At 45.6% G+C, this 13504-nt stretch overlaps 1 protein-coding gene across 9 annotated transcripts in view; it reads right to left on the bottom strand.

Annotated features, from left to right (window-relative positions):
• Positions 1-12717, bottom strand: part of ADCYAP1R1 (ADCYAP receptor type I) — a 187799-nt gene extending 175082 nt beyond the window's left edge. For all 9 annotated transcript variants that reach the window (XM_058181027.1, XM_058181026.1, XM_058181028.1 and 6 more), the window contains exon 1: positions 12032-12717. The gene's annotated coding sequence lies outside the window, so the exon portion shown is untranslated. The remainder of the gene's footprint in view (positions 1-12031) is intronic.
• Between the last annotated feature and the right edge of the window lie 787 nt (positions 12718-13504).

Here is a 13504-nt window from a genome sequence, read left to right as displayed (position 1 = left end):
GTGTAAAGTAAAGTAAAGTAAAAAAGACAGGAGGGAAGGAGAGAAAGGAAGGAAGGAAGGGAAAGGAAGAAAGGAAGGAAGGAAAAGAGGAAGGAAGAAAAGAAAGAAGGAAAATAGAGGAAGAGGGGGAGGGAGGGAAGGGAGAGAAAGAGAGGAAGGAAAAAAGGAGGGGAGCAGAGGAAAGGAAGGGAGGGAGGAAGCAGAAGGAAGGCAAAGAAATAGAGGAAGGAAGGAAGGAAGGAAGGAAGGAAGGAAGGAAAAGAAACAGGACAAGAAAGGCAGAAACGGAGGGAGGAAAGGGGGAGAAAGAGGAAGTATAAGGACAGGCGGGAAGGAGAGAAAGGAAGGAAGGAAGCAGAAGGAAGGAAAAGGAATACAGGAAGGCAGGAAGGAGGGAGGGAAAGAAACAGATGAAGAAAGGAAGGGGAAAGAAGGAGAAGATGGGAAGGAAAGAATCCATTTTGCCTTATTTTCACAGCCAAGATATTTTATTCTTTATATTCAGCACTTTTTCCACATCCGCTGCGATGGATGGTTCTTCTGTAAAAGCTCCCCTTGGAAAGCCAACACGTTTACTAACTTTTCTCTGGCTTCAGAAGACGCCAGAGACACCTGGCTGCCCACTCAAGTCGCTAAAGGCAAAAGAGGTTTTGGTCTCACCTGGCGCAGGTGCCAGGTTTGCAACCCATGCTCCTTACCGTACAGGCAGTTCCCATCTTGCAGCCGTTCATTTAGTGACCGTTCAAAGTTACAACAGGACTGAAAAAAGTGACTCAGGACTATTTTTCACACTTACAATTCTTGCAGCATCCTGATGGTCATGCAATCTAAATTCAGACACTTGGCAAACCTTGGCAAACTTTGTATTTACGATAGTCAGAGCGTCCAGAGTTCAAGTGATCCCCTATCGCAGCCTTCCGACGAGCAAAGTCAATGGGGAAAGGCAGATTCGATTAACAAGCGTGTGGCCAACTTAACCCCTGCAGTGATTCACTTAACAATGGTGGCGAGAAAAGGTCGTAAAACGGGGCAAAACTCGCTTAACTGATGTCTTGCTTAGCAACAGTGAATCTGACTTCCTCATTGGCTTTGGTGGTCGGGCGATCGCAAAAGGGGATTCCACGACCGCGGGGGCCCCTGCAACCGTCGTAAATGCGAGTCAGTCGCCAAATTTTGACCACGTGGATGCCTCATCGGTTGTCGCCTTCTTAGCAACGGTGACAGGAAAGGTTGTAAAATGGAGCAAAACTCACCTTGCTTAGCCCTGGGAAATTTGGGCTCCATTGTGGTCGTTCAAGTGAGGACCACCTGGATTGTGAACTACATTTCCCAGGAGCTCTGTGTCAGCATGGGGGGGGAGGGGGCAGTTTTACGTTTTTATCCATCAGAATGAGGAGAAAACCTAGAAGAAAACATGATGTTCTCCAAATAATGTCTTTTATGGCAATTACACCAACTGGTTAATCTTAAATTCTCAAAAATTTTCACACTTGATAGCTGACTCGTATTTACGACGGTTGCAGAACCCCAGCATCATGTGATTCCAATTTGTGACCTTCCCAGCTGGCTTCAGACAAGCAACACCGAGAGGGGGCAGCCAGATTCTCTTAGCGACCATGAGGGTTCACTTAAGGACGGCAGGGGTTCGCTTATCAACCGTGGCAGAAAACGTTATGAAATCAAACCTGAATCACTAAAACAACCATCTGGATTAGCAACGGAAATTCTGCGGCCAATTGTGGACGTAAGTCGAGGATCACCGGCAGCAGAAAGGCAATCCCTAAGTGTCTGTAATTTGCAGATTGACGCTGAGCCCCAGTGAAATACAGTAGTCCTTGATTTACAACAGTCTGTTTAGTGACGGTCTGAAGTTGTGCGGCACTGAAAAAAGTGATTTATGACCATTTTCCACAATGACAACCATTGCAGCATGCAGGTGATCAAAATTCAGACGCTTGGCGACTGACTTGAATTTATGACGGTCATAGTGTCCCCTCTTTGCAACCTTCTGACAAGCAAAGTCAATGGGGAAGCCAGATTCACTTAGTGACCCTATGACTAACTTAAGAACTGCAGTGGTTCACTTAACAACTGAGACAAGAAAGGTTGTAAAAACGGGGCAACGCTCACTGAACAACTGCCTCGCTTAGCAACAAACATTTTGGGCTCAGTTGCAGTCGTAAGTCGAGGACTATCTGCAGCAAAAACTCATTTGCCATTTTCCTTAGGAAAACCCAGACAAACCGCCAACACAACAGATTTCTTTTGCCACTGTGCTGAAAATTGTGTTGATCTCACTTCACAGTTTAGAAAAGGCAGGTTGCCACAAATCCCAGATAACCCCTTGGCCAGGGAGAGGCACTCTGGACATGCTCAGAAGCTTATGTTCCCAATTCAGCCATGCTGGTGGATCAGAAATAAGGAGAAATGTATGTCTATGGAGATTCTCCGTCATCCAGGTCATGGTTGTCCCAAAGGCGCTTTTTCAAGAGATAACTGGACTTCTTATGTTTTTCCTTGAAGACGTTTCGCTTCTTCTCCAAGAAGCTTCTTCGGTTCTGACTGAATTGCGTTCCTTTAGCAGAAATGCACCTTAAGCAAACCATTTTAGAGGCTGACAGAAAGAAATCCTTGCAAGCTAAAAAACAAACGTATTTTCCAACGGATGGTCGGGTCAGTTTAGCAAAGACGAGTTTCTTCTGTCAGAAAACACACTAATTATTTATGCTTAAGCACGGTCCTGCCGTCGCAGAGGGGGCTGGGAACCTCAGAGGTCATCAAGACCGGCCTTTCCACGTTGCAGCACTCCCTCCACAATTTTTAAAACTTGACTAACCAGCCATTATTGGAAAAACATCAGTGGAGGGCATTAAACCCCTTCAGGCTGCAATTATTCCCCCAAATGACAGTTCTTTCGTAATCCTTGACCTGTCTGACTCCAGACACTTATTTAATTTCACAAACGCATGCAATCTCTGTATTTCTAGCTTAAATATATCTTCCTCTTTTTTAAAAAAAAAAAAACACTGTTATTTTTTTAAAAAGCGGTCTCCTCCTTCTTTCTTTCTGACAGGATTTTGTTCTGTTTTTTCACAGATAGCTGCAATTGCATACAGCTATATAGGTTCTCTACTTACGACCGTAATTGAGCCCCAAATTTCGGTTTTCAGCCTCGCCCCATTTTATAACCTTTCTTGCGGCAGTTGTTAAGTGAATCACCACAATTATTCAGTCAAGCCACATAGTTAAGTGAACCTGGCTTCCCCAGAAGGTTGCAAAAGGGGATCGCATGACCCTGGGACATTGCAAGCCGTCATAAATATGAATCAGTTGCAAGCCCTCGGAGTTTTGGTAATGTGACCATGGAGACACTGAAAAACGGTCCTCAGTGTGAAAAACAGTCTTAAGTGCTTTTTTTTCAGTGCCCTCCATAACTTCAAAGGGACATTGAATGAGTGGTTGTTACTGGGGTTAAATCAGATGTAATTCTCTTTATTTTAATAAACAATGGAAAATGATGGGAACGGATTGTCTTATGTCCTCAGCAAATCCTGGCACAAAACAGATTTGGGTTGCAGCTGCAGGTCAGAGTCTTTAAGCAGATTTTTCTATTTGGCTGCTTATCGGCTGTGGATAATGGAAAAAGGAACCTAAAGGCCACTGGACGGCTGCTGGAAAAGGAAGATATGTCCCATGTTCCCACTAGCAAAGCTGCATTCCTGTACAGTCACCTCATCCAAGTTAACACGCATGATGTTGGAGGTTTTTTTTGTTGTTGTTGTATTTTATCTTTTGTTTTATTTTATGCCAGCGGTCACCAACTGGTGGTCCGTGAGAAAATTTTGGTGGTTGGTCCGCAGAAAAATTATTTGCATTTTTTATCTTGCACTAAATCAGGGGTCCTCAAACTAAGGCCCCTGGGACGGATACGTGCAATGAACGCTTGTGTTGCTGCAGAGAGTCTCCCCCTTCGGGGTCTTTTTGTGTGGGTCGCAGGGGGGCAGAAATTCTGACTTGGGGTCTGTTTTAGCCTCCTGGTGGGGGGCTTTGGACGAAGGCTGGAGGGAAGCGCTGCTGGTGGCAAAGAGCCAGAGGGCCTCATTCCAGTGGGACTCCATCATGGCCTGGAAATGACTGACCATTTCAGCCAACTGAGCCTTCAGGCGCTGGTACCGGGCCTTGCACTCCCACAGGTGTTCTCTCTGCTTGGAAAGCCTATGCTCCTAGTCCTCAGTGAGGTGCTTTTGCTGAGCTTCCTTCTCGGCCAGATCCAATTTGAACTGAGCTGTTTTTCCAACTCTTTCACATGGTGGCTACTTAGCTCCAGCAACTGCTTCCTGTTGGGGCCCTAAGGAGCCCGGGCAGACAGGCGAGGAGTAGCGAGTAGAGGCTGGCAAGACGCCTTTCGACGTGAGTGACATTGAGTTGGCCACGCCCACCCAATCACATGACCACCTAGCCACACCCACCCAACCGGTCATTAGGCAGATCATATTAGTGGTCCTCAGGATTTAAAATCATGAATTAAGTGGTCCCTGAGGTCCGAAAGGTTGGGGACCCTTGTTTTATGCTACAGGTAGTCCTGAGCTTACGACCACAATGGAGCACAAAAACTTCTGTTGCTAAGTGAGACAGTTGTTAAGCGAGTTTTGCCTGCATTCTGCAACCATTCTTGCCACGGTTGCTGAGCGAATCACCGCAGGTGTTAAGTTAGTAAGACGGTTGTTAAGTGAATCTGGCTTTCCCTGTTGACTTTGCTTTGCCAGAAGGTCACAAAAGGGGATTGCGTGACAATCCCACAACCCAGGGACACTGCAACCGTCATAAATATGAGTCGGTGTCCGAGTGTCTGAATTTTGAGCAGGTGACCGTGGGGATCATACAATGGTTGTAAGAGTGAAAAAAGGTCATCGGTCACTTTTTTCAGTGCCGTTGTAATTTTGAACAGTCTCTAAATGAAAAGTTGTAAGTTGAGGGTTGCCTGTGTTCTGTTGTGTTCTGTACGGTTTTGTTCTGTTCTGTCTGTTCTGTTCTGTACGGTTTTGTTCTGTTCTGTACAGTTTTGTTCAGTTCTGTTCAGTTCAGTTCAGTTCTGTTCTGTTCTGTTCTGTTCCATACCGTTCTGTACTGCACCATTCTGTTCTGTGCCGTATTCTGTGTTTCCCTATTCTATTCCGTTCAGTAAAATAGGATAGCCACTTTTGTGTGAAAACACACACAGCACCGAGGGAAGATCCCAAAATGCAAATCAGACTTCTAAATGTTGATACAGCATTTAACAGCAATTACGAATCATTAAAATAAGTGTGAGCTAGCTGTGAAACCAGAGCAGAACAGTGAAGCGAAAGGGGGAAAAACACGCACACGCGCGCAAACACACACACACACACACACACGTACTGATTGTGCAAAACCACACTGTTGGGGCCTGCTATTCTGCAGGATTTTGGCAACTGTATACTGGTTTGTTTGGGGGAGGCCACTAAATCAAAGATCCTAGCTTGAGCCTGGATAGCCAGGAACACTCGGCATACAACCGGAAGTTGAGCTGCATCCTGGTTACAGCAACCGCAACACCAATATGTGAGTTGTGTTGAATCCCAATAGGCTTTTAGGTACAATTCAAAGTGCTGGTGATTTACTTATTAGATTTTTTATTTTTATTAGATTTATCCGACCTTTATTGCTTTAGAAATAACTCCAGGCAGCGAGAACATACTTCTACCTCCTCCTATTTTCCCACAACAACAACCCTGTGAGGTGGGTTGGACTGAGAGAGAGGGACTGGCCCAAAGTCACCCGGCCGGCTTTCGTAGCTAAAGGCAGGACTAGAATTCACATCTCCTGGTGATTGGCTCAAAATCCCTTAGCCAATTTTTGTGCTTAAGGCAGAACTAGAACTCACTGTCACCCAGCCAGCTTTCATGCCTAAGGCAGGACTGGAACTCAAGTCACTTGGTTCCTAAGCTAGCACTTTAACCACTATACCAAACTAACTATCTCTATAATTTATCACATGTAAAACTTGTGTAAAAAGCTGGCTGGGGAATTCTGGGAATTGAAGCCCATGCATCAAATTTGAAAGCTAGCTAGACCTTAAGAAACATGCCATCTTGTCACACTTCTAAAGGCTTCAGGGAGTCCTCGACTTGTAACAGTTCATTTAGTGAGTGTTCAAAGTTAACAACGGCATTGGAAAAAATGTGACTTATGACTGTTTTTCACGGTTACGACCTTTGCAGCCATCCCCATGATCAAAATTTGGATGCTTGGCAACTGGTTCCCACTTACGACGGTTGCCGTGTCCCAAGGTCATGTGATCCCCTTTTGCGACCTTCTGACAAGCAAAGTCAAAAAAGGGGAAGCCAGGTTCACTTAGCAACCTGGTTACTAACTTATCAGCTGCAGTAACCCACTTAACAACTGTGGTGAGAAATGGAGCAAAACTTGCTGAGCAAATGTTTCCCTAACAACAGAAATTTTGGGTTCGATTGCCGTCATTACTTGAAGACTATATCTGTATTTAAGAAAAGTGGCTATTTAAAAAATGTTTTGCTTTGTCCTTTTGGCAGCGACAATATCGGCTCCAGATTCAAATCCCCGCTCGGCTATTAAATTGGGCATTATTATTATTATTATTATTATCTCTCCGTTTGGCCTCTCTTACAGAGTTCCTGCATAGATGAAACAGCGACACTGGGGGGCGGGGGAGAAAGAGAAATCGCTTTTTTTCAGTGCCCTTGTGACTTCAAATAGTCACTAAGTGAACCGTTGTAAGTCAAGGGGTATCTGTTACACCGAGAGATTTTTCTCCTCACCATTTTTCAGAGATGCTTAAGATTTCCGAGCCAAAAAAACACGGTAGGATGCAACACCGAAGCCTTTGCTGGTTCAGTCGGTTAACAGAAGACTGTAAAAATGATATCAGCTTGGCTTCCAGGACTTATAGAACATAGAAACACAGTGTTGGAATGGACCTCAGAGGTCCTCTAGTCCAACCCACTGCTCAAGGCAGGAGATTTTATACGGCAGGGGTCTCCAACCTTGGCAACTTTAAGCCTGGCAGACTTCAACTCTCAGCTTCGTTGGCTGGGGAATTCTGGGAGTTGAAGTCCGCCAGACTTAAAGTTGCCAAGGTTGGAGACCCCTGTTATACAGGTAGTCCTTGATTTACAACAGCATTCGCATGGTCACATCAGGGGTGAAATGCTACCGGTTCGCACCGGTTTGGGCAAACCGGTAGCAACAGTAGCAGGTGGTTTGGAGAACCAATGGCGCCAGCAGCCGAGGCTCCGCCCACCGACCCGAATGTCGTTATTTCCTGGTTTTAACCAGAAAAATAACCTGTTTTTTTATCCTCTCCGCATGTGTAGAAGGTTTTGCGCACGCACAGAGGGTCCAAAATTGCACGTGACGTGCACAGCATGTGCACTTCCAAACCGCTAGGGAAGGTAAGTAGATTTCACCCCTGGCTCAGGTGATCAAAATTCGGATGCTTGGTAACTGACTCACAGTTATGCCGGCTGCAGCATCCCGGGGTTACGCGATCCCCATTTTGCGACCTTCTGACAAGCAATGTCAACGGGGAAACCAGATTCACTTAACAAACCTGTGACTGACTTGACAACTTCCATGAGTCACTTATCAGATGGGGCGAGGAAGGTCGTCAGATGGGGCTAAACTCACTTAAAAAAAAAACCAGTGTTGTTCAGCCACGAAAATTTTGAGCTCGGTTTTGTCCGTAAGTCAAGGATTAACTTCAGCCAAGAGCTTTTTGTAAGTCTCCGTGTACACAACGAACCAGGGGAATGTTTTAATTTCAATGTTCAGTCTTTTTTTTAAAAAAAAAAAATATTACTCTTAGGTCTCCGAGCACAGGTTTCAAAAGAAAAGCGAGCATACACAATGAGTAATTAAATGGGTAAAAAAATAAATGTGTTTTTTTCCCTTAAAAGGAGAAAACCATGTTTTATCGTGGAAGCTTGTTTGTACCCTTGCACTTGTAACACACAAATGTCCGGTTCAAGTGACCGATGAGAGTCCACCTTTGTAGAGAAGAAAGTGTGATATGGAGGGCAAAAAATACTAGCAAGGAGGCACAAGTTTTCTATTCTAGTTTTAGCCTACCTCGCTGGGGGGAGAAACAGGATTAGCAATTGCACTAGAGATAGTCCTCGTTTTACAACCAGTCATTTAGAGACTGTTACAAGTTACAAGGGTCCTGAAAAAAGGCCGTTTTTCATTTTGCACGTACGTGAGCGAAATTTGGACGCTTGACAATTGATTCACATTTATGGCGGTTACAGCGTCCCTTGGTCACATGATCCCCTCTTTTGACCTTCTGACGAGCAAAGACAGTGGGGAAGCCGGATTCACTCAACGACCCTTTGACTAACTTAACAACGGCAGTGATTCGTGTACCGACTGACCAGAAGCCTCGTAAAATGGAGCGAAACTAATTTAACCATTAGCAAAGGAAATTCGGGGTTTAACTGCAGTTGTAAATTGAGGATTATCTGTACGTGCCAATTTAAAGGAAAAATAGGATCAAAAAGAAGAAAGGGAATTCATTTTAAATCCCTCCCTCCTTATGATGCAAGTCAAAATTTAATTTCCCTCTTTTTTGCAAACCATATGCCAGCATATGACACCTAAACTGTTTCTTTCATTTTTATTTTTAAAAATTGTTGCACGGGTAATCCTCAACTGGTCAGTTCATTTAGTGACTGTTTGAAGTTACAATGGCCCTGAAAATAGCGACTTGCGACCGTTTTTCATATCTACGACCGTCGCAGCATCCCCATGGGCACCTAATCAAAATTCGGGCGGTTGGAAACTGACTCGTATTTATGACGGTTGCAGTATCCCGAGGTCACGTGATCCCCTTTTGAGACCTTCTGACAAGCAAAGTCAATGGGAGAAGCCAGCCTCACTTAAAAACTGTGTTACTAACAACTGCAGTGATTCACTTAACGACTGTGGGGGGAAAAGTCGTAAAACGGGAAAGTTCATTTAACACCTGAAATAACAACTGAAATTGTGGACTCAGTTGGGGCTGTAAGTCGAGAACTACTGATATAGGCATCTACAGGTAGTCCTCGATTTACGACTGGTTGCTTAATGATGGATTTTCCCAGTTTATGACAGATGCAGCATTCCGGGAGGGGGAATGATTCCCCTTTTGCGACCTTCCAACAAGCAAAGTCAATGGAGGAAGCCAGGTTCATTCAACAACGGTGTTACTAATGTAACAACTACAGTGATTCACTTAACAACGATGGCAAGGAAGGTCGTAAAATGGGACAAACTCACTTAACAATGGAAATTTTGGGCTCCGTTGTGGTCATAAGTCGAGGACTCCCTGTATTAAGCCACTCTCTCCTGGTCCAGAGGTGAGGATACCCCTGCATTTAAGCATTCAGGCACGGGTGCAAATCAAAGCAACTTTAAGCTCACCACAAAGACTCAAATCCTTCTCTGCACTGTATATTTTTAGCAGCAACACTAGAGGAACCTCTATTTTCCCGGGCAAACACCACAAATAAGTCCAGTTGCTCACAGAAAACAGAAGATAGTGGGGAGGGGATGAATGCTCCATTTTTGACTAAATCGGTTAAAAGAGGGAGATAAAAGTGTAAAATGGCCTCTTTCATTTTACATGTTCAGGACGACGTTGAAAAAAAATCACTTTATTTCAACTCTCTGATTTTTCAACGTCGCCCTGAACATCAAGAAATAAAATTTCTGGTGTATCCCAGTGTCCCTTATATGTTTAATTTTAATTTTTACTTCTTGGCATTCCAGGGGTTCAGCTGTGTATGGAAAAGTGTTTGATTTTGTTTTCCTATCAGGATCGATTTAGGGAACCATATACAGGCCGTTCTCAACTTACAACCGTAACTGAGCCCAACATTTCCGTCGCTAAGCGAGACATTTGTTAAAGTGAGTTTTGAATTGTTTTACCACCTTTCTTGCCACGGTTGTTAAACTAATCAGTGCAGTTGTTAAGTGAGTAACACGGTTGCTAAGCGAATCTGGCTTTCTCATTGACTATGCTGGTCATAAGTTCACAAAAGAGGGGGTCACATGACCCCGGGACACTGCAACCGTCATAAATACGAGTCAGTTGACAAGCTGACTCTGAATTTTGATGACGAAACCATGGGAGAGGTGTTAACGGTTGCAAATATGAAATCATTTCACATCAGACACTTTTCCAAAGTCACTTTTATCAGTGCCGTTGTAACTTCGGTCACTAAAGGAATTGTCATAAGTCGAGGACTACCTGTGTTTGTTATCATACGGATACATTCTCATCGTTTTCGTTTTCATTTTATTGTTCATTTATTTTATTTCTGCTTTGTAAGCCCTCTTTTCATTGCTTCCTCCTTATTGCTGTAAGCCTCATGGTTTTGTTTTGTTTTTTGCTTTTTAAAAATATTCAGGTATCCCTTTGTTACAGGTTCTTCTCTAGAGTTTGTACTTTAAACTTTCTGTATGTTGTATCTTTTTTAGCTTTTAACATTACTAACTGGTTGCATTCCATTCTTGCTGGGCTGGTCTATCGTTGCAATTAAAATTTGATTTTATTTGTGTGGTTTGTCACCTTGAGAACTCCTTAAATCCAAAGGAACAAACATGCGCATACAGAAAACGCTAAACTAGGTTAATTCAAGATGATGGTTCCATCTGTCTCACATCTGGTGTCCAAACAGTATATAAACCATTGTTATTAAGCTTGAATGCATAATTCACACAACCTGGCAAGGCTTATTAATCAGGTTAGGTAATTGCTTGCAAAATAATCTTTGCTAATAGCCTGAGCTCCCCGTCAACATGTTTTGTTTCTGGCCAGCAGTGACAAGAAACTGGTTTATATCTTAGTGCCTCCTGCAGGTTAATTCAGCAACCGGGAGACCGGAGTGTTGTGTGAAAGCGGCCAATAAGACACAGAAGGTGACAGGACTCTGCCAGTTTAATCTAGCAGAGAATCCCTTCTCTTCATTTGACCTGGTCTGGACCACAACCCGCTTCACATAACCACTCACATACACACACCCTGAGTTGTGAGTCTGCCGGTCTCGGCTGAATGGTTTTTGTGGAGAATCGGTGTGAGGAAGGGGGCTCGGCGGATGGGTGGGTGCAAGGGACTATTCACCAGCTATGCCGAGCAGAAAGCAGACGTGAGATACATACCAACACACGATGGGTCGTGCAAATCCAGCTGGGCTCCCCCCCCTCTTTGTCCCCCCCCCTCTTTCCACCCATTTCTCCTCCGATAGAAGTAGACAGAGCTACAGAGAGAGAGAAGGCTGGAGGACAGAAGGAGAGAGATAATGGATAGAGAGAAGAGGAGAAGGTGTAGAGGATAGAAAAATGGATGGATGGATAGATAGAAGAGAGAGGTAGAGGATAGATAGATGATAGATAGATGGATGGATGGGAGAGAGAATTATATAGATGGATCAGAAGGGGGAGAATGATGAAGGCAGTTGAAAAAGGAGAAAGAGAGAGAATGGATAGAGAGAAGAGAGGGGAGGAGAGAGAGAATGGACAGAAGAAAATAGATAGAAGAGAGAGAGAGAGAGAGAGGTAGAGGTCAGAGAGCTTGAGCGAGAAAGGGGAAAGGGAGAGAATGATGGAGGGAGAGAACGATGGAGAGAGAGGAAAAGGGAAGGAGAGAGAGGGATCTCAGACGGTTTCCTTCGCGCTGCGGAAAGGTGAACCTTGCGCCGCTCCCGCGGGCGGGCAATCCCCGCGGAAGAATTCCACGCCACCGAAGAAACCCCCGCCGGCTTCATGTCAAAGTCCCGCTGCACCGCCTGGAGACCTGCGACCACCCCGACCACCCCACCGGGTCTCTCTTTTTCAGCTACCCTCTTTTGTTCCCTATCCAAATTGTGTCACACCCCGTTTTCTTCGGATCGCCTCCACCCGAGTCCAGGGCTCCCCCTGCACTTAGCGTGGCAGAAGCGACGGATTAAGGGGAGGCCGGGGAGAGGGGCATTTAAAGATGGGGAGGGGGGCTTACCATTGCAGTCCGGAAGATCCTCCTGGCCGCGCCACGCGCGATCCGGCCGCCGGCTTCAACCTTCAGGAAGGTGAAATCGGTGGGGGGCCAAAGTCGATCTGGTAAGGCGGGGTGACGGGGGGGGGGGGTGTCTGTTTTCCGAAAAGAAAGAAGAAAGAAAAAAAAAACCCGAAAAATCTTTTTTTTTGTTTGTTTTTTTTAGCCCAAAAGGGAGGCTTGCGCTAAAGACCCGATCGAGGCAGGAGCGAATGGAGGGGTGGTGGGTGATGGGGGAGAAACCAAGGGTTTTGGGTGCAGAAGTCCACGGGAGGATAAAGCTATTTCCCTTTCTCTTGAAACAATAATAGGAATAATGGAAAAACCGAAGGGTCAGCCCGCTCTTCTGTCCTCAATGCTGCCTAGCGCCTTGAAAGGTGGGCTAGGGAGCTGTCCCAAGCCCCTAGCCGATTTTCTCCCATCCGGGAATGCATTACAGAAGGATGTGGTGCGAAGGAAGAGAGCCCGGGGGTTTTAAAAAAGGGGGGAAAAAATATTATAATGGGGAGGATGCTACTGCCAGGCTGGGCTGGCTTCGTCCTTTGGAAAAAGCTCTAATCTGGATACAGTGGAAGAAAGGAAAAAAGATCCGCATCCGAAACAGAGTCGTGAGAACCTGGCCAGCCACCGGAGCGAGTGTGATCCCAATCCGGCGCGTCCTGCAGAAAAATTCCCCAGGTTTTCTCTTCTCCCTCCCTCCTCCTGAGGGGCGGGTGGGGGGGCGAGAGGGAGGGGCAGGCGCTGGGCGGAGCCCGCAGCCAATCACTTGGCGGGGCCGCCGCGCCAGAGCCAATGGGGAGAGGCGAGAGGCGTGGCCTCCTCCGAGAGCTTCTTTCAACCGAACCCTTCGGTGGTTCTTCGGAGGCGGAGCCGCGCAAGAGGAGACGGGACGTTGAGGACTAGCCGCGTGGGGAGTAAAGCTGAAGAAAGAAAGCAGAAAACCGAGGAGCAAATCGAACAGGAGGGGTCTCTAAAAGAATCAGGCACCTTGTTTTGAACAAGAACTTGATCCTGAGTTCAAGTTCTGCCTTAAACCATGAAAAGCAAGAAGGATGCCTTTTGGTCTTCGACTCTTTTTTCAGCCCAGCCCACCTCACAAGGCTGTTGTTGTGGTAAAAACTAGGAGGAGGAAGGTGTGTTGGATATGTTTGATGATAGCAAACATGTCCAACACACCTTTTTGTGGGGTCCCAAAACACATTTGGGGTCCAAATACAATAAATAATCCTGGTTTCCCATCTTTGGCATCCACAGCCTCCCTGTTGGTTTTCATAAGCAAACAGGGTGAAAGACAGTGGTGGGGATAAATTGTTGCAGATAGACTTCCCCTGGAGCTGGAGGCTTTAAGCTGTGTTTCTCAACCTTGAAGATGTGTATGGATGGCCATCAACTCTCAGAATTACCCAGCCAGCTCTTCCAAGTTCCCAAAGTTGACAA

The sequence above is a fragment of the Ahaetulla prasina genome, chromosome 4 (assembly GCF_028640845.1).
Source record: "Ahaetulla prasina isolate Xishuangbanna chromosome 4, ASM2864084v1, whole genome shotgun sequence".
NCBI classification, from domain to species: domain Eukaryota; kingdom Metazoa; phylum Chordata; class Lepidosauria; order Squamata; family Colubridae; genus Ahaetulla; species Ahaetulla prasina.
This window is presented reverse-complemented; position numbering and strand designations above follow the sequence as displayed.